This window comes from Bombus flavifrons, chromosome 13 (assembly GCF_040668555.2).
Source record: "Bombus flavifrons isolate JBK064 chromosome 13, iyBomFlav1_principal, whole genome shotgun sequence".
Classification (NCBI taxonomy): Eukaryota; Metazoa; Arthropoda; class Insecta; order Hymenoptera; family Apidae; genus Bombus; species Bombus flavifrons.
The window spans coordinates 7213523-7232034 of NC_138454.1; the positions used below are offsets into that span (position 1 = coordinate 7213523).

General features: G+C 47.4%; 1 protein-coding gene across 4 annotated transcripts in view; it reads right to left on the bottom strand.

The window, feature by feature from the left end:
• The window catches only part of pxb (putative Hedgehog signaling attenuator pxb), a 227620-nt gene that overhangs the window by 174565 nt on the left and 34543 nt on the right, over nucleotides 1-18512 (bottom strand). For 2 of the 4 annotated variants that reach the window (XM_069126044.1, XM_069126042.1), the window contains exon 2: nucleotides 9704-10025. The exons of the other annotated variants lie outside the window; for them this stretch is intronic. The gene's annotated coding sequence lies outside the window, so the exon portion shown is untranslated. The remainder of the gene's footprint in view (nucleotides 1-9703; nucleotides 10026-18512) is intronic. 4 annotated transcript variants of the gene reach the window in all.

Sequence of the window (18512 nt, forward strand, 5' to 3'; positions counted from 1 at the left end):
TGATGTTGCGAGGTCGATGCACTGTCGCGATTCACGACGGAGTGCCCTAGATATGGAAACGGACCAGGAAGGGAAAGAAATCGTGGAGGACTCTCGAAAATGGTATTGAAGCCGGATGGAACACGAAGAAACAGCCGTGGTAGCTGTGTGTACTGGCAGGATTTTTGCGAGCTCAAGTATGGCGCAACTTTCCTAGGAATATAGAAACGTTCGAGAGCGAAGTAGCTAGGAAACGAGGTCTTTTCGAGCGAAGCTAGTAACAACCAGCGAAATCCAGCGCCAGACCTCGGTAACATCTCGCTTAACTTTACAGTCGTTGAAAAGGAAAACGCCTAAAGCAGTGGCAATGCTATGGTTTCCACTCCACGGTTTCTAGTTTCAATTTTCGCACGGGATTCAAAGATTTTATTTAATACACATCGTGCAACCGCCGTTATCGTACGATTTTCCATTTAGTCTTTTACAACTACTCTATGCATAGACATGTAACATACTGATCGACGGTACATATTTTGTATGCTGTAACTACGAATTCGAAAGATTCATTTACACATATCTTAACACGATTGCTCATATTTTGAGTTTGTTCGATTGCTTACATTGTAGAATTGGTTTGACAACAGTTGAGAATTGCCATTCTAAGCTTTGTTTGTTTACATTTCGAAGTTGTTTATTGACATTTTCGTGTTTATTCGTTTACATGTTCTACTTACAATTAGTTACAACATTGACCGTTTGTTTATACTGCGTCTAGTTGGCGCACAAAAATCGATTACTACGTTACACGAAGCGTATTCGGGGGAAAAAATGTAGCGAACAGGAAGTCAACAGGAAAATTTATACTCTAGCAACGAACTTTATAATCCATAGTCGAAACGTAACCTCGTTTCGTTCGAATTTGATCGAAATTAATGTTAGGAAAAGAGGGACGTGGTAAATCGCGGGAAATTGCCAGTGATACAGGCAAAAATAGGACGGAAGTCTGTGTACTTTTGGTGGGATGGTATGCGTTGCGTTTACGTACTCGTACGTTAAGAGAGAAATAGGGATGGAAATTCGCAAACGTCTAGCGTTGCGCTTAGGCCGGCGGCTGTATATGTACGTGTGTACATTTGCCATCCAATCTCGTTGCGCAACCCTTTGCTTGCTTATGAAATATCACAAACTCCTGGGGTTGTTAATCAAACAATAATAAGCTTCTACCCGCATGCCGCGGAGCGATACAGCGCTAACGGTGCCAATCTCCTCCGGTGGCATTGTCGTGATGCGTCTTCAACGACGATTCAATTACGCTCCTAGTATCATCTTATTTGCTACGATGTTTTTCCTTTTCTGCCGGGGAATTGCGAGGATGTCGGCTGCCGTGATACGCTAACTTCCTCGTTTAAGATGCAACGAGCCGATAATTTTCGTTCGTTCAAGCTGTATGGCGATTCAGCGACAACGGCGACACGAGTTGCTCGAGAATTTAATGCAATAGGAAAATTACATCGGTAAGGTCTGGATGCAGCCGAAATGCGCGTATATGGTATCGAGGCCTTACCAAGCAGAACTCTGGCAAGACTAATTCAACAGGCAAATTGTTTGAGGCCAATTGAGGTCAGAGCGTTTCTGTTCTGGCCGATCTCCCAACGCCTTTCGCGGAGGCGAGACTCTAATGAAAGTAACTGAAATACTGCTACTGAATGTCGTGCTTCGGCTCTCATTCTCTTAAGCAAGTGCCTTTACCTTCTGTCTCGTTGAGAAATTGCACGCGGCCTTCCTAATTACCGAGAAAGGTTCTAATTTCCTTGGGTGCGTTTCATCTTGATCCAGATGCTCCTAAGAAATAATTTCTTCTCCATTAAGCAGCAAGCTAATATAGCGCGTCGAGAATCGCTTGATTTATATCTAAACGTATTCTCAAGCGATGCTTCAACTCCGTAAATTTCGGTTCGACAAGCCGGGAAACTTGAAAAATTCCATTGAGATGGGAATCGTGATCGCGTAAAGTCGATCCCTTTCGAACGGAGGAAATCTCTGGCAATAAAGTGCTTGGTTACATTACAATCCCCCCTCGGGTTCCAGCGCTTTTCCGCGTTTCGTCGAAATATCGACGTGGAATTTTCGACACCGAGCAATTATCGACAGCGGTCGCGTGTCCGCCGAATCTTTCCCTCCAGGATCGGTCCATTACTTTCGAATGGGCCGCCGATATGTGCGAACCGATGCCTGGTCCCTTTTCGAGCGTATTGCCGGTGACGAAGCAGCCTATAATTCAATCTTGTCAAATCCATTAACGCCGCCAGCCGCGGTCAGCTCCCATCGCCACGAGAGACATCCTGACTCAGCATGGCGTGGTGCGTTCTTCCATGATAGCTAAACGTGCGTGTCGTCGCCTTTTTTCCCAGCTATCTTGTCATTTGCAAATATATTCGAAGGAACCGTAGGGTTGTCGCGCAAGAAGTCCATTTAGCAGAAAGGAGAAGGATTTACGGTGGAAATTGTTCTATCGCGAAATAAAATTGGATTTTACATTGTGGGAGAAAAGCAAGCGCGATTTTAATTGAGCTCGCCGAGGAATGTGCTCGGCGTGGGTGTGTCGTTCACCTTCTATCTAGCTGGATAATAGAGCACAGTCGTAAAATCTGTTCCGCATTTCCTCGCTCTCTTTATGGCATACATGCCGTGCGTCGTTCTTTATCTCGACTCGGTCGCGTTTAATTCGTGGAAAAAGCAACATTTTCAGGTGCGGCACCAGTGAGCCCGTATAATTGTCTCTCGAGCTGTTCACTCGTCATTCGGACAATTACGTGCTGCTCGTTTTGCGGTAGTAACTTTGCGTTAAGATTAATTGTGTAAAGAAGCTCAGAGCGAGTTCTAATTGATACAATCAACCAGCGCGGCGTATACCAGCGAATGTCGCCCGTTCGTACGGTCTCGCGGCCGTTGTTATTCATTTTTATCGCGTCAGACCGCTTGTTAATTCAGCCGCGATGATGTTTAATCTCTCGGAACTTGACGTCAGTTTAACGAACACCTGTCACAATTAGGTGGAGTTTATTTTAATCGCGTCAGAGAGTTTTTCTGTTAGCGGCGTCGTTCCCTATTAGCGTGATTCGCGCCAGGTGCACTTGTTATTCGTTAATAGAATGGTCGGCCGCATGTTTATACCGCGTTCGAGATGGCTAAGAATTAATTAAGAGGAACGTTTACGTTATTTATCGAGCAATAGCGGCGCTAAGCTGATATCGATTATCGTTATCGAGACGACCGACCGTGGCTCCGCGATTTAATACAGCGAATCTGCCGAGGTATTTATCAAAGTAGACAAGTAGAGCGATGCAAACGACGGTACACTATCGTTCACAATTAGAGCGATACGCGTTCGCTAAGCGCACGACGACTGAAGGAACGTTGCATTCACGGCGCACCACCCATTAACACGGAGCAGAGATCCACTCCGGGACGCGGTGCACGATATAAGTAGATCCATCATCATTGAGAGTAACGCAGCAGGTACTTCGTTCTCCTTACCCATTACCGAGATTTCTTCCCACGATGCGCTCCGCGATTCATCTGCTTTGCTTGTGAAATCTCTGAAAAACCTCTATCGCCACGCGCCGCTTGTTCCCTTTGTTCGTCAGCTCCAACGATCGTGCCTCTGATTCGTCAACTGAATCGCCACGTTACGATATTCTGCTCGTTTCTATTCGCTCTGCACCGTCAACTCCGTATTTCTGCTTCGTTACCACCATTTGCTTGTATTTTAAATTCGACGAAGTTACATTTTCGAATATACACAGATCCGTTGCGATGTAATGACGACGATTTAATAAATTCGAATTTGCAGAAATTGTATCGTGTAGCGAAAATACGATCGAACGATATAATGGCGTGGAGAGGTCGACTTAGCACGATCACTTTACGCAGGGTGCTAGAGTAAACGCATGCAAATGCAGGCCCAACCGTTGCACAGGTATACCTTTAATTCAACATCGCGTCACCGTCGCACACGGCTGGCCACGGTACGTTAACAATGGGGTAAACAGAGAAAATTACCGCTTGCCACGAGCATCGGGTCTTTCCACCCCTCGCCCCCCCCCACAGCAGAGGTCATTTGGTTGGCGTGACAACCCTTCCACGCCCTTTCTCCCCGCCGTTCCTTTTCGACATTCACCTCCAACCCCTGTGTGACGAGCCACCCCCAGCAGGCGCACAATGCGCTTAATGAAACTCGATATAGCTCGACCGATAACCCTACCCATCCTACCCATTGGATCCCGGCTGAAAGCTCGTCCACAGCCACCCCTTTGACGGACGTTTCGTTCGGGTGGGGGTGTCTACGAAAAAGGCAAATTAAATCCGCAAGTAAAATCGCGTGGTCCCCGAATAGAAGGGCCGAGAGGGAATCCTGGCGGAAGACAGCGAAGGGTTTGGGCGACAATGGTCTTGTTAAGGCACCCACTAATTGCAGCCAGCTCCTTAATGGATCCTTGCGAAAATTGCATCGACCTAAGCCGGTTACCGAGAACACGCTCGATCCTTTCTTCTTATTCTTCCTTGGCCGCGCCCTCTCCGCCCCTGTTGGTTTTGTCCCCGTCGTAGACTGATTCATTCTTTTGGCTTGCGGCTTGCGAGGGTATCAGGGACTGTTCGATCGAGCACGCGAAATAAACCATCGTCCGTGTATCGGTAAACGAGGAAAATTATTTCTCGATAATTTATACCGGAGATTCTTCTTTTCTATTCTTCTTATCTTGGTACCAATAATCGTCGATTATACAGCAAACTCGCGACACTCTGTCTCTTAATAAACATTCGAGCAGACGATCTTCTAAATTTTGTAATGGAGTCCTCTTCGTCTCACTTCGCTCGTATTCCCAACGTACGGTCCTTGCGAGTCTCAGGTATTTTTTTTCTGTTTTCCGTGGTGGCCGGGTTTAATCGGCTGAATCCCCGTCGACCCCGTGCTCGCCGCGCGTTAAACCTCTGCCAACGGCTCAGGCTATTTTAGCAGATCAAAGACAGCGGCGGAGAGATTGATACGCGGTCCGCGGGACACGCCTCGCAAGATCCTCGTCGGCTACGTTCGGCCGGCCGATAAATAAAGTTAGGGCTGGCGCATTCCCCGCGGAATTGTTTTGTCGTCGACGTCTCCCCGGGTGCTCGTTAACGCGGCCAACATTTTCGGCATTCTGTCTCACCTTCAGATGCTCCTCGGTGCAGCTGTTGCGGCGAGCATTCAAATTTTTCGCTCCGCCTCGAGCGACACTCGTCGCGTCTCTCTCGGCCCGCTCAACCAGAGACGCCCTTTACGCCGCGCTACTTCAACTTGTTCCGCCGTTTACCACCTAACCGGATAACAATTGCGTTTCCGACTACATTGCCGCCGAATCAAAGACCTTCTTAACAACTCGATTCAACGCGGAACGCTGCGTAAACACTTGGTTAACCGAATAAACTTATTCTTTGAACATCTCGTTGAAAAGGATCGTCGGAGGTAAGTTTGTTTTTGGCGCAATTCTCAGGCAATTCATCGTATCGCGGTAACGAGCATTTACGTTCCAAAACGTGTGTCATATACCGCTTTATGTGCAATATTTGTCTAAGCGTTCTTGACGTGCCAAACGCACGTGATTCCATTCCGAGTCGTCGTTTGAAAGGATTTGAGGTAGCGCGAGAATGGCGGGACTCGTAAACTAGACGTTATAAATCATATGGCATAAATTACGCCGAGGTTTCGCGGATTCTACGGAAGATTGAGCGGTGCTAGGTAAATTTTATAGTTTTCCGATGATATCCAGTCGGCGACCAGACCGATAACATCGGAGACGCGTGGCGTTGCGGTTCAGTGGCGCACACTCGACGCGTTCCGTCGACGTGAAAATATATGTCCCGCAGAGATCACAGACCGCCATTCGTTCTCTCTAGCGGCGCTAAAATTAAGCGACATTCCCAAGCCCGGCCCACTCGCCGGAGCAGAAAACGACAGAGAATTCGCGAAGGAAATGAGCCACCTCAAAAGAAACGGCTATGGATGCTACGCATTCTTGAATCGACGGCCATCGATCACCAGGCTGCTCTTTATCGTTCTTTTTTCCCGCTTCTCGTCCTTTTCGAAAGAAATCTCGCTTTGTTTAGGTGGCACGTGAAAGCGATCTCGATTTCCAGACAATGGATTTTCGTCTTTTAAATAATCTAACCTACAATTCGGTTCGTTCCATTTGAAAAGAACAAAAATTTTGAAAGACGTATCAAGAAGAGAATACAACAAGGAATGTACGTACGAGGGACTAAAAAATCTAGTTGCGCTTCCTTTTCCCGGGCAATTCCGTCTGCGTAAAAAGGAAGAGCAATTGTAGATTAACCTGGTATTTGTAACGGTGAGATTGGAAAAGTTTCTTTCGTGACTTTATGAAAGAAGCGGCCAAAGGAGAAAGAAAGCGAAACAGGGAACGCGATACGATCTCTTTTTATTCTTACTTTAATAAAGCTATACTACGTCCGACATCGCGAAGCTGTGAAAATACTTGCAGCGTTTTGTGTATCGACTGCTCCCAGAGGTATCGAGCCGGCCATCGATACCATCGGGAAAATATAAAGGATACTTCCTTTTTCTTAAACTTTTATCAAGCCAAATGTAATAGCCAGTCTTTGCAACTTTGCGATATTTCGCATGAAGTTGCGAAAGAGCCGGCGTACCGGAGAAGCTGTGCTTGATCGATCGCTTTCGTTATTTCGTCGCCGGGGCCACGTGAACCTGCAGCTCTCATCGACCGTTCTTTACCACGAGGCCTCATTTTCTTGTATAATACGCGATACGATCTTCTTCATGAAGTACACGTGCCAGGAAAATCTTTGTTCCATCCTGAACGGATCTGTAGGCCCGTACCTTTATAACGACGTCACGTGGCCACGTTTCGACCCGAAACTGGTTCTCGCGGTGCCATTCTTTCTCCCGTACCCGCTAGAAGATTATCGATAAATCCTAAGCCATTTGCTTTAGGAAGACAAATTTCTCTAGGAGCGTAAATTTCCAATTTCCAAGAGTTTCGCTTTCTGCGAGCATTTTCTGGATTTTTTGTTCGATTGAGTATAAATGCGATCGTAAGAAGCATATGCTGTCTAACTTCGCAGGCTTCAGCTTATGCACATTAATAGACTTCAGCCGTATATCGATAAATAAAGACAATAATATACTCGGGAGTGTGAAATTGCGAATTTCGAGCGTAGCAAGAGGGAGGCGAAGTACAAAGTCGGTAACACGAAAGCGTGTTACGATGTACGTAAACAGTACATTCCACTAGAAATGTACTTCATTCGTCTTCCCTCCTTTTTCCTTTTCTTTCTCTGCTGTTTGGTTTAACCGGCCCGATTCTCCTTGCCACCCACGCTTTTCTCGCTCTACCGAGCACACAAATACACGGTCCATTATCGACACGCCGTGATCGACTATCGGTTCTTTGTCGCGTGGCATGTGCTACCGATCGTGCATCGAGCTGTGCTCACGTTTACCTTGTCCGTGTCATATTATTGGGGGATTGGGAGCAGGAGGCGAGCTGGGGCAAATTCTGCAAAGGAAATTCGACGGTAAATTTCAAAGGAAGCCGTTTCAATTAGTCGGCCGGAGAATTTGGGTCGCAATTTAGTCGTTGCCGATGATCACGGGGAAACACGGAAGCGATGGTAATAAGTAATTTGTCATTCACAGCCACGAATTGGTGTAGAAATGGGAATTCCGCCATTGTTATAATTATCTTCGAATCGGACAAACCAGGACGCGTGCGAACGAGCGAGCGTATGTAAAGCATTGGACAGATTCCCTTTAAAGATGGAAAATTTGCGCTGTTCCGTTAGCGACGCCCGTTTGATATTTTCGCCCGGAGCCTGGCTACAATAACCGCGTTACCTGTTTTCATTCGTTAGAACGCATCACGACGCGATTTTCCAACAGTCTAAACGTTCGTTTGATACAGCCGACGATCGTTCGATCCGGTTCCAACATTACAAATCGGAATTCTGTTTGCGATCGGTATGTAAACCACGCGGCGGCGTAACCGTTCGAATTATAACTAACGATTTGTTTGACCGTGTGTACGAAAAACATTGTGTCCGATGGAATCGGGTAAATGGATTTGCTGTTTCGGCCTGCGAGCGTTTCAATAATCGAGTTTTAAATACCGCATAATATCGGCTCCGCGTATCGTTCCGTTGTAATCCCCGTCGCCGTTTATTTTTATTCCGTTTCATTCTATTTCGCGATCCCGGAATATTACGTATCCACGTTCTAGTTTGGTCGCGGTCTTTTTCTCTGAAAAATTTTCTTCCTTTTCGCTCTCCTTTATTTCTCTTCGCTTTTATTTTCTTGCATTTTCCAACGCTCTGTGCCGTTTACATCGGTGAAAAAGTTGAACAAACTTTACCGAGAGACGAGAATCGTAAAAACCCGAAACTCGCGTGATGCGGGCACGACAGGTGGAGAGAAAACAAATCGAAACATCGCAATTTCAATTTTCTCTTGGTTAATCAACGGTTTTTCTCTCGGACGTACGTTACAGCCGAAAAAAGGAAAAAGGAGACGACAAAAGTTTCGCTTTTCCGGTCTGGATTTCCTGTTTGTATACCGACGAACAATCAGGAAGGAAAAGATTTCCAGCAAGGGATAGATTTACGCACTTTCCCCACCATTACACTCTCGAGGTTTGCGACAGCCAATAATTGGACGTGTCCTTTGATCCTTCACTCTCGACCCTAATTCACACGCCGCAAGATTTTTGGGAGAACGCGGTTGGATCGTTGGCACGCAGTCTATTGACGAGCAGTCCAATCTCGTTTCTCTCTACCAGCATCGTAGCAATCTTTTCCATGGCAAGATTAACGATCTAAGCCGATGACCTCGGCACACCAACCACTTGGACGCGTTATTTCACCAAGCAGAGAAAAACCGATGATTTCTATGATATTTGTTCCCTGATCGACGACAAAAAGCCATCGAGTGCGCGATAGAGAAAAGACAAGAAGGGAGATTACAGAGAAGAAAAAGGCGATTGCGGCATTCCAATTAATTTGTTTAAGTTAGCCGACGCCCTTTCCAAGTCGTGAATCACTGTTCGAAAGCAGATTAGAGATCTACCCGATCGAACGGAGATTAAGTCTCCCCGACGTGACTTCCTTTTCTTCCTCGTTCTCGTCTTAACACTTTCACCTTTGGAAGAAAAGCAACGCCGTCATGGAGGGGTTTACCTAACGCCTCGCGGATAGAACGAAACGAGAAATTTTCCAGTAATCTTCGACGGCCAGAGATTGAGTCGAGACGGACTGAATGGCCGTCGGAGATCGGAGTCGTTGAAGATTCTCGGATTTGGACTTTCCTCTCTCGAGAGAAAAGTCGAGTTCTCGTTCTCGACCGAGCGGAAGAAGAGAAAGAAGTGACGGATGAAGAGGAGGAGGAGATGAAGGAAGCGGTGGCGGTGGTGGTGGTGGTGGTATCAGAGTAAGAAGTCGCATAGAAAGGGTACGCGAGAAGGATGAGAAAACGAAGGAAGAAGAGTCAAAGGGGATGAAGACGAGAGACGAAGGTGGACGAAGACGAAGGCGTGCCATTGTCACGTGGATTTCCAATTAAAGAGGTTCGATGGGACGAGCAGGGAGAGGGTTGGGCGATGGATCAGAAATCCATTGCGTCTTCTCGCGAAAGTCTAACAGGTTTCCCTCGACTTACCTTCTGCAGTAATGGAAATATCCGTCGATTCGTCGCGTCGTTCAGTTTCCTTCGATTCGGTCAGCAGACGGGGGTGGAGCATGCGGCGATGCTAGCGGCAGCGGTGGCGCGTTTAGTTTTATAATTGAATCCAGTTGTTACCGTTGATGGGCAACCGATTGCTTTCGTTTGGTAAACACTAACTTTTAATTATTTCCTCCCCCGGCCAGAGACCGAAGCAGGGGGTGGGCGGGGGTGAGAGGCGTCGGTGGAGCCACGTGCTGCCGGGAGATTGATTCGGCTAAACAGCCCGTAACAGTGGAATAAACGGTGCCCGGCCAAACTAGAACGATACAAAGAGAAAAAGAGTGACCGTGTGCGGGGGTGTGTGCACGCGAACGCGCGTTCGCCTGTACGTGGAAAGATAAAAAAGAAGAACGGGAAAAGCAAGCGAGACAAAGAGCGCAAAAACAATGCGCATAGTCAGCCTAACTGCGCAAACATTGTCGGCCAGTGATTGCTTCGATTCACCAGCGTTTTTTGCATTCGAAATTGACCGATCGAGCGTGCTAAAAAGAGGAAAAGAAAAAAGAATTGTGTACAAAGGGTAAATTAATGCAACCGAGGTAACCAAGTTGCACCCTGCGAAATACAACATTGGCCTCTGCGGTACGTAATATGGTGTGTCGCTCCGATACCATTTTCTCTCTCCGTTTCGACGTCCGCTCTGACGTCATTCACCCATGTTAAAGCTCTCTTTTTTCCGTGAACGAAAAATAAAAAGCCTCGATTCTGGTCGAAAGTGCGTTCGAAGGAACGTTTCGTTCGGACGGGCTTCCGGCAGTTAAGCCGTTGCTCCGGAAATATCTTCGGTTGCGCGGGAATTCCAAACTCGCGCAGCGGATAGACCCGACGCGGAAGCTTGACGGATTAAAGCACGACCGACGCAGCAATCGCAGTTTCGTTGGAATTTTAAATAATCGCGGGGACGATGAGCTGATGCGCGTACACGTCATCCCGGAACGATCGCGCGCGTATCACGGCCGGACGCGTGTGGACCCTGACAAATTCCGGCGCATACTTCTGTCGCGTTGCTGACTAATTAAACAGTCAAATTAGCGACAATTACTATAATTTTCGGACGGGATAGTGCGCAGTTTCCGCGTTTATGGCGCCACTAACGGCGACATCGGTATATTTCGCCGTTCCACTGCCTGTTTTACGAAGCGTCTCGTAATTCGCGCCGCTCTGCGGACGCTGAAGTCCGATTGAAATTTAAATTATAGTTCGCGGCCGGTGTCGCGCGAGTAGTAAAAACGGCGATAAAGTCCGGTGCGCACTTTCCGCAATGCAGCGTGCGATTAAAAGACCGCATTACTCGTGATTCCCCTAATTTCCAGAACAATAAAGCTGCCGTTTATTGGCACGCGTGCACAGACGCGGCGCTCGCGTGTGTCCCGGTAGCGCACGAGCCAACCGGGTCACCGTTATTTTTAATTCTTTCCTCGTTAACGGTCCGGTTCACGGCCATTTTTGTTCGTAACGCGCGAATCGTCACCGAAATCCTGACCGCAATTACGTCGCGGATGGCCGACTGTCATTCGAATGGGAACAAAAGTTCGACTTCCCTTCGCTCGGGTTTACCGAATCTGCGCTTTCCTCTGTCCGTAGAAATTCGACCGTGTAAAACTTCGTTAAACGTGCGTTGGATCAACGTGGATCAAACTGCACCCTCGGATCGTCGTTAGACAAATTGAAACGGCAGGTGTTGCGCGAGACGTTGAGACACGATGAAACGACGAGGTGTAAGTAATAGGACAGTAACTTCTTGCACGTTAGAGCTCTAATCTCTATCGGTTATGACATGTGCGCAAAGTGATGACAGATTATTTCTCCAGAAGCTCAGCTGCCAGCTGCCGACGAATTGGAACGAAACGCGGGATGGTACGGTTCTCTCTGATTGTCCGCTGCGACAGGCACCCCGATAAATCGAACGTTTGCGAGCGAAAAAAAGAGCCACGCAGCACACGCACATGACCGTCCTTTCGAGCGTATGACGATTAACGAGCCAAGCGTTTAGCATAGATAATCACTCCCGGGAACGAGAAGTGTAGGCTGAATGGCATTCAAGCTCTCCGCATCCGCGATCCCCGATGCAATTATCAATCGAGAGTCCGCTATGCATTAACATAATCAGATCAGCCAGCCGTTCGAAACCCTGCCCGGTTGCTGGCTCCCCTTCTCCCTTTGGCCAGCGTCATCAGCATCGACGCTAAAACCAACATGGCTCCTATCCACGAGGCGCGACGTGCAACAATGCAATTATTCCTAAGTGCAGAGCCGAAAGATTGCCTAAAACCGCGCGTAGGTTATCGGACAATTATCTTGATTAACGGATTCGATCGATGATAACGTTTCGCCCCTTATCGACTATTTCGACTTTCCTGCCCGATCCCGATGCTTTCCGTAAGATTAAAACGTCGGAGAAAAAACGCTTAGCCGATAAACTATCGTTTGGTTTTGGGGGAGAACGATGGAGATACGTTGTCGATTAACGCAGGGCCACCTATATTTGTCTTCGACGGACAACTTGCTAAGTTTAATTAAAACGTTCGTACCATCTGATCGCTTACATCTACGAGATTACGAGTATGATCGATGGCTACGTGGCACCCTTCGCCATGTCGCGTTAGTTTACCGATGCCGGCAAATAATAGACCGACTCGCTTTGATCCATACCACACAATGTTTACCCAGCATGTAGTGGCGGTTAAAAGAGTGTTTGGCTTACGACGCGATCTCGTTAACAGAGATCCACTCGCAACCGGATAAATTTAGAAAGCAATATGTTCGGTTGCTCGACGATCGACAGACTCGGCGGGCAATTTGTCCCCGGTAGAAAGTTACGTCGCGGCGGATCGAGAACACCCAGGCCGAAACCGAACGGTTGGTCGCGCCTTCTACCGTTCGGCAAATAAATTTAAAATAGAACGTTATAAGAAGTTAAGGCCTGTGGAACGCGCGGCAGGATAATGAGGTGACTAATTAAGCTTCGTTAAGCGAAGAAATTCTTCAAGTGGCACGACCGATACTTTAATGGTTTCCACTTCCCGTAACTAATTAGTATCACGTAAAATGTTTCTGTGCTCGAGGAAAGAGTTTGACGGCCTTCGGTCTCGTTTCGAGTTGCTAGATTAATTGAGTATTCCTGTTTGAGAACGAACCGTTTCCTCACGCAATCGGGCATCGTTGGCTCGTGAAATCTTGCGTATGTTTTCCTAACCGATGAACGGCGAACGATACTTTTATCGAATTACCCGGCAAAACGTTACTTGCGCAGAAACTCGCCAATTGTTCGGTCGAGAGAGTCGTCGATGAAGCAATTTCGGCAAATTTTTTTAAGTGGCAAGTAGCTCGAGCTTCTGTTTCTAGGTCAAACTCGTTGCCTTTGACGGTGCAAGGGAAATGTACGCAGGCTGGATACCGAGCACGGGGCACTCCACAAATGTCAGAAGCACGTTCTTATTTGTTGCCTTGCAATATTTTCATGGTTGCCTCCCTGCGCGAACCGAAAGCATTCGCCAGAGAATTGGGAATCTTCTCGACGGCGAATTCTTCAGCGTCGCATGTAGCGGCATACGTTTCACGACCGAGAACTGCTCTTCGTTGCTCGAATCACGCGATACGCCTGCTTTGTCGCTCGCCGGATCACGGCGCAGCGTGTAGGACAGGGAAAGAGATCGGCGGGAGCAAGCGACGGCCCTGTTGCACGCATCTCGACTACGTTCTCTCGTCTTTCGGTAAGTTGGAACGGGTTTCAACATCGGTTTCTTCGCGACGACGACGTAATTCTTCGTTTCCACCGAACGCAGCGTATTTCGAAACGCTCAGCTTCCACTCGATGAAAATTCGTTTCAATGTTCGAGATATTAGTGGCGGATGATAACGAGGAAAACGGGAATCCTAAAATCCGACGAAAACGCAACGACGCTACGAGCTGCTCCGAGGGAATGCATTGTGGCGAAAGGGTAAGTTGTAGCCTGACTTCCGACTAGGTTGGCTTTGCAATTCGCGAAATACCGGCTGGCTGCACTTCCGTGTCCAATATTCCACGGCAACGAGACACGTCATCCGCCGGAAACGTTCTCGCATTTCGTAGACCGAGAGTTTAGGACTAAGTGTTGACGTGTCGCGCGTCCGATGATATAGCGGCTCCGTGTGTTTGCCATTGCGAGGATCTGCGAGGCTGTGCGACCCGAGCGAATATCCTTGTCCATCCGGATTAATTTGGTTTTATGGGGCGAACTTGGTGTCCGCGCTTGTTTCAAGAATTTCGTGAAAGACGTTAACGAAGAACTGGCTTGTCAGCTCCGGCCGCTTTATCGGACAGTTCACGCTCTGGCTGGGATATTAAATTTGCGTTTCTCGTTTCTCAGACCATGCAACATGTAAAGGTGAAATCGTGTCGAGCTTCAAAGCCCAGAGCTACGGAACACTCGTGGATGTCTGCCTGTCAGGAGAACGTGTTCGTTATTGAACACCGTATAGGTGATAGAAAGCGGGGAGAGCGTTAGCCAGTTACCGTTACAGTAATTCAGAGAACTAACGCGGCATTTGATGCGCCGATAGAACGCTACAACAGCTGTATCCAGCTACTCAAGGCAGTCCGGCCGTACCAAAGGTCGACCTTCCTTGTGGCAACCCATAAACGACCTTCCGATAGCTCATCTCATGAATCGTGGAATACAGATACTAACACGGACAGCGTCGGTGATGAAACCATATCCGTGTTTAGTGTACACAGTTTGCCACTAAATGCTAATGCCTCGTGAACTCTGAATTACGAGGGCTAACTTCTCTCTATGAACGGCCTGGTTCTGCCGTAGGACTTGCTCGATACACGCGGAACCGGCTACTCCTGCAACTCCAAATATACAGTCCTTGCACGGCTTACAGTTCATTACGTTCACCATCTCCGCTTAACGCCAGGATCAACTTCCAATGATGAGTCATTGACAGGATGTCGAGTCGAATTCGTGTTTCGAATGTGATTAACGAAAATGTCGCTACAGTTGGAGTATTAGCACGCGTTTAAACCGGTAAAACACACCACGTAACACGGATACGAGAAAATGGTTGTTGAACGAACGAAACAAGGCAGAAGATTTATGGACGTGTAATGAGCGAATTCTTGAGGGCCGCTTATTATAATATCCGCACTGGGTATTACGCGCTAATGCGGTATTACGATAACGTCTTGCTTAATGGTCACGTGCCCGTGTCACGCACTATTCGTGTACTTATGTACATTAAGCTTGTTACAGTCGATTCGGTTGTATAGACGAGTTTCTATGCATGACACGGTAAAAGATTTTCTGTAAGTTTATTTTAAGCATATTAAAGAGAATTTCAGATTTCTACAAACCAGTAGCAAGAAACACAGTTCGGTTATTATTTCACCACTACGCGTAATTATTTTGATAAACCCTCGATTTAGGTGCACTACGTTAACGCGTTCTGCGCTTTGGCTAATCTCCGTTATGGTTGCGTGCACGTGGCTCGTGTACTCTCTTCCGTTCACGATTCGATGCGTGGCTGCGTTATCATAACGCGACCATTCGCAGTCAGCTTGGCGAGGGAGAACGCGCGTCGAAGATGGACTGAAAAAGGAGAAAAGGACATACAGCAAAAGAAGCGGAATTACTTTAAGGCGCGACAGAGCGTCGTATCAAACAATTTGCGAAGCTGACCACAATCTGGCTTCACATGTTTCTTCTAACTTTCCAAATAGTTTCGTCTGCTTGCTTCTGCCAGAGAGAACACGATCACAGCTTTAAAGAGATTCGATCGGTTGAAATTTAACGATTCAAACACGGGAAAACTCGTCCACTGGGAGATTCCGTGGAAGGGCGAAAATTTATCTGACGAGCGGGAATTTATGTCATTCGTAAAAATCAATAAATAGAAATTAAAGTGTGTTCGCCACGGAAAGAGGGAGACGCGAGAAGCGGCCATGTCGACTTCCTGGAAGCAACCCTTCGCGTCTAGACACGGGCCAAGTCGTAAAAAGCTGTGGTCTTTCGCCGCCGAGATTTTAATATTTGATCGTGCGCCACGGCGAAACTCCGGCTACAGCGAGCCACGCGAAAGGTACGAACAGAAAGGGTTGCGAGGGTTAGCGTTAAGAATTACGAGGTCCATTGCTTAATTATTCATCCGGCCGACTATAAGCCAGCCTTAGCATTGGGTAAACCGACGCTGTTTACCTGGGAGCGGCGGCATTTACGCGCGAATCGATTTTACATTCTACCGAACTTGACGAAACTTTTCGTTCAACTGCGGTTAATTACTTCGCCAATCCTGGTGTTTACCGGGGAATTCTGGAATTTGCAGAAAATACAACGGGATTGCGGCGAAAGCTTTCTGGACAAAATGACTTCGAGGCTGTGCACGAAAGCTTGGCCGCTCTGTCCCCTTTAAGAATTTCCGGCGGTGTGACTTTCCCGCCGCTGGAACCGCCACGTTGCGACTTTTTCCCAGTGCTTGACTCGATTACGCGATTACAAAGTGGAACTAACCGAGTGCAATGGAACATTGACCGGGTTGGATACGAGGTCAGGTCTCTCCTCGCGCGCAACCTTCGTCAGCCGGCTAATGCGGATCCGAATTTGATTTTCCGTGTTGCTGGACCGATAATGGGCGGATACGTAGCCGTTAAACCAGAAGTGTTCGCATTCTATATACCAGCGGCTGACGGCCCAACCTTCCATACCTAACGTAATTAAAATGTGCATTACCGAGGCCGCTGCATTATGCAAGAGTCGAACACGCTCGTTGCAAGCCTCTTTCAACACCGGCTGCGTCTGTCTTTATTACGAAAGACACCTGATCGGTTTACCAACGTTTCCATACTCTAACAGGATACGTTTTCCTTTCCTTCTACCAAAATCGAGGAATTTGTTTCTGCAATATCGAAGAGATCACGGAGAGCAGGCCGGATTTTATATCCAAAGACGGTCCGTTTTCACGAACCTTAACAGGGGGAGTAGTTGAAAAGGGGAATGCGTTTACGCCTCGAATCCTTCGAATCGCGATATCTTATCTGTAGACACGCACACTTTCGCCTCCGTTCGATAGCTTTGGAGCGTTCGAGAGTGACGGGCTTTGAACCGATGTAACGTTGAAAGACGTGGTTAATGTTTCGTAAAAGGAGCATTAATTAAGAGCCTTGATGTAATCGCTTTCAACAAGGACAAACAGGGGCAAGACCACGACGAACGCGGTACGTACACACGCGATACCGACGCGCAAACCGGCGTATCTTTATTATTCGCAACTTGGTTGATAAGCACGGGTTCGGTTAGCAGATCGTGGGTAACGGAGGCTGCAGAGACGCAGGCCCATCCATTCGAAACTCGTAACTCGGCTTATCGCTCGTAACCGCGACGCGTTGTAAATGCGTCGCGACACTTGGCGAAAACATGCGACGTACGTCGCGGCGTTATCTGCGCGCGATATTGTTCACGGTGGAGATTTAATTGCGAGCTGCGTAGACGCGCCGCGTCGCCTCAAGTTTCTCTGCCGGCTGAAACGTTGTTGCTAGAGAAACAAGAAGAAAATATAACAATCGCGTTACGTACAAATGCTCGTTGAAGTTTCCCCTTCGATCGAGGGGACACTCGAAACAACGAGGATAGAGAAAGAGTAAAAGAGATTTCTTTGGGAAAGATCGCGTAGAGTACGCGCGACCGTAATTGCTTCGGCAGCGAAGCACAGTGCCGTGAATTTTATCGAATATACCATGCTCGAAGCGGTTTCTGTTCGAATAACAAGAGTTTGTTCCAATAGAGACGGCGGCTGTACGCTCGCCCGCTCCTCGTTTTTCCTCGTTCACTTGGCTCGCTTCGTTTTCCCCTTCTCTACTTTTGACTTTTTAAGTCAACTTTGCACGAACTTGCATGCCCCGTGGACGTCTCTTGCCCTCGTTCTCTTCCACTCTTTCTATTCGCGGTGCTCGTCAACACAGAAGAGAGTCGACGCTGGAATTTCCTTCCCGAGTATCCCGTGTCCCGGGGACACGTTCCTCCCGGCGCAGCGCGATGAAACGGGGGCGAGATGTTTTCATTTGTAGGTAGCACGGTCGCCCCTTCAGCTCTTCGCTTCTTCTCGCGTTTCCCTCGCACGCGCCATCACCATTTACGCGTTTCCGCGAGCACGAAGATTCTCAGCTGATCGTAACGTGTAGGCTTATTTAATAAAGCAACGAGTGGATCAATTTGTAATAGTCAGATGTATTGAAATTAAAGAGTAAGTACAAATGCAGAGATATTGTGCGCCGGTTTTAATAATTGCTCGCTCAGTCTCTATAGCAATCGAAGAAACAATAATAATCTCATAGGGAGCGCGTTCATACATTTACATCAACGGATGTTACCACAGAAAGTTAACCTTCTTGTGTAACTCTAGCTGAAGATTACAAGAAACAGCAATAACAATCTATTCAAAGTTCTTTTGCTTCTAGACCTTATTACTCAAAACATAGTTAATGTTCCAAGACACAATATTATGGATCTCTCAGTTTTGAATTTTCCGCTTCAACTTGAAACTTTTTCTACGGTCACGGACCGCTGCAATTTGTCCATCGTGTAGCAATAGTTTGTACGTACTCGCAGCTGAAGATTACAAGGAACAGCAATGACAACATATTCAAAGTTCTTTTGCTTCTAAACCTTATAACTCAAAACACAGTTAGTGTTCCAAGGCACAATATTATGGTCTCTCAGTTCTGAATTTTCCGCTTCAACTTGAAACTTTTTCTACGGTCACGTGC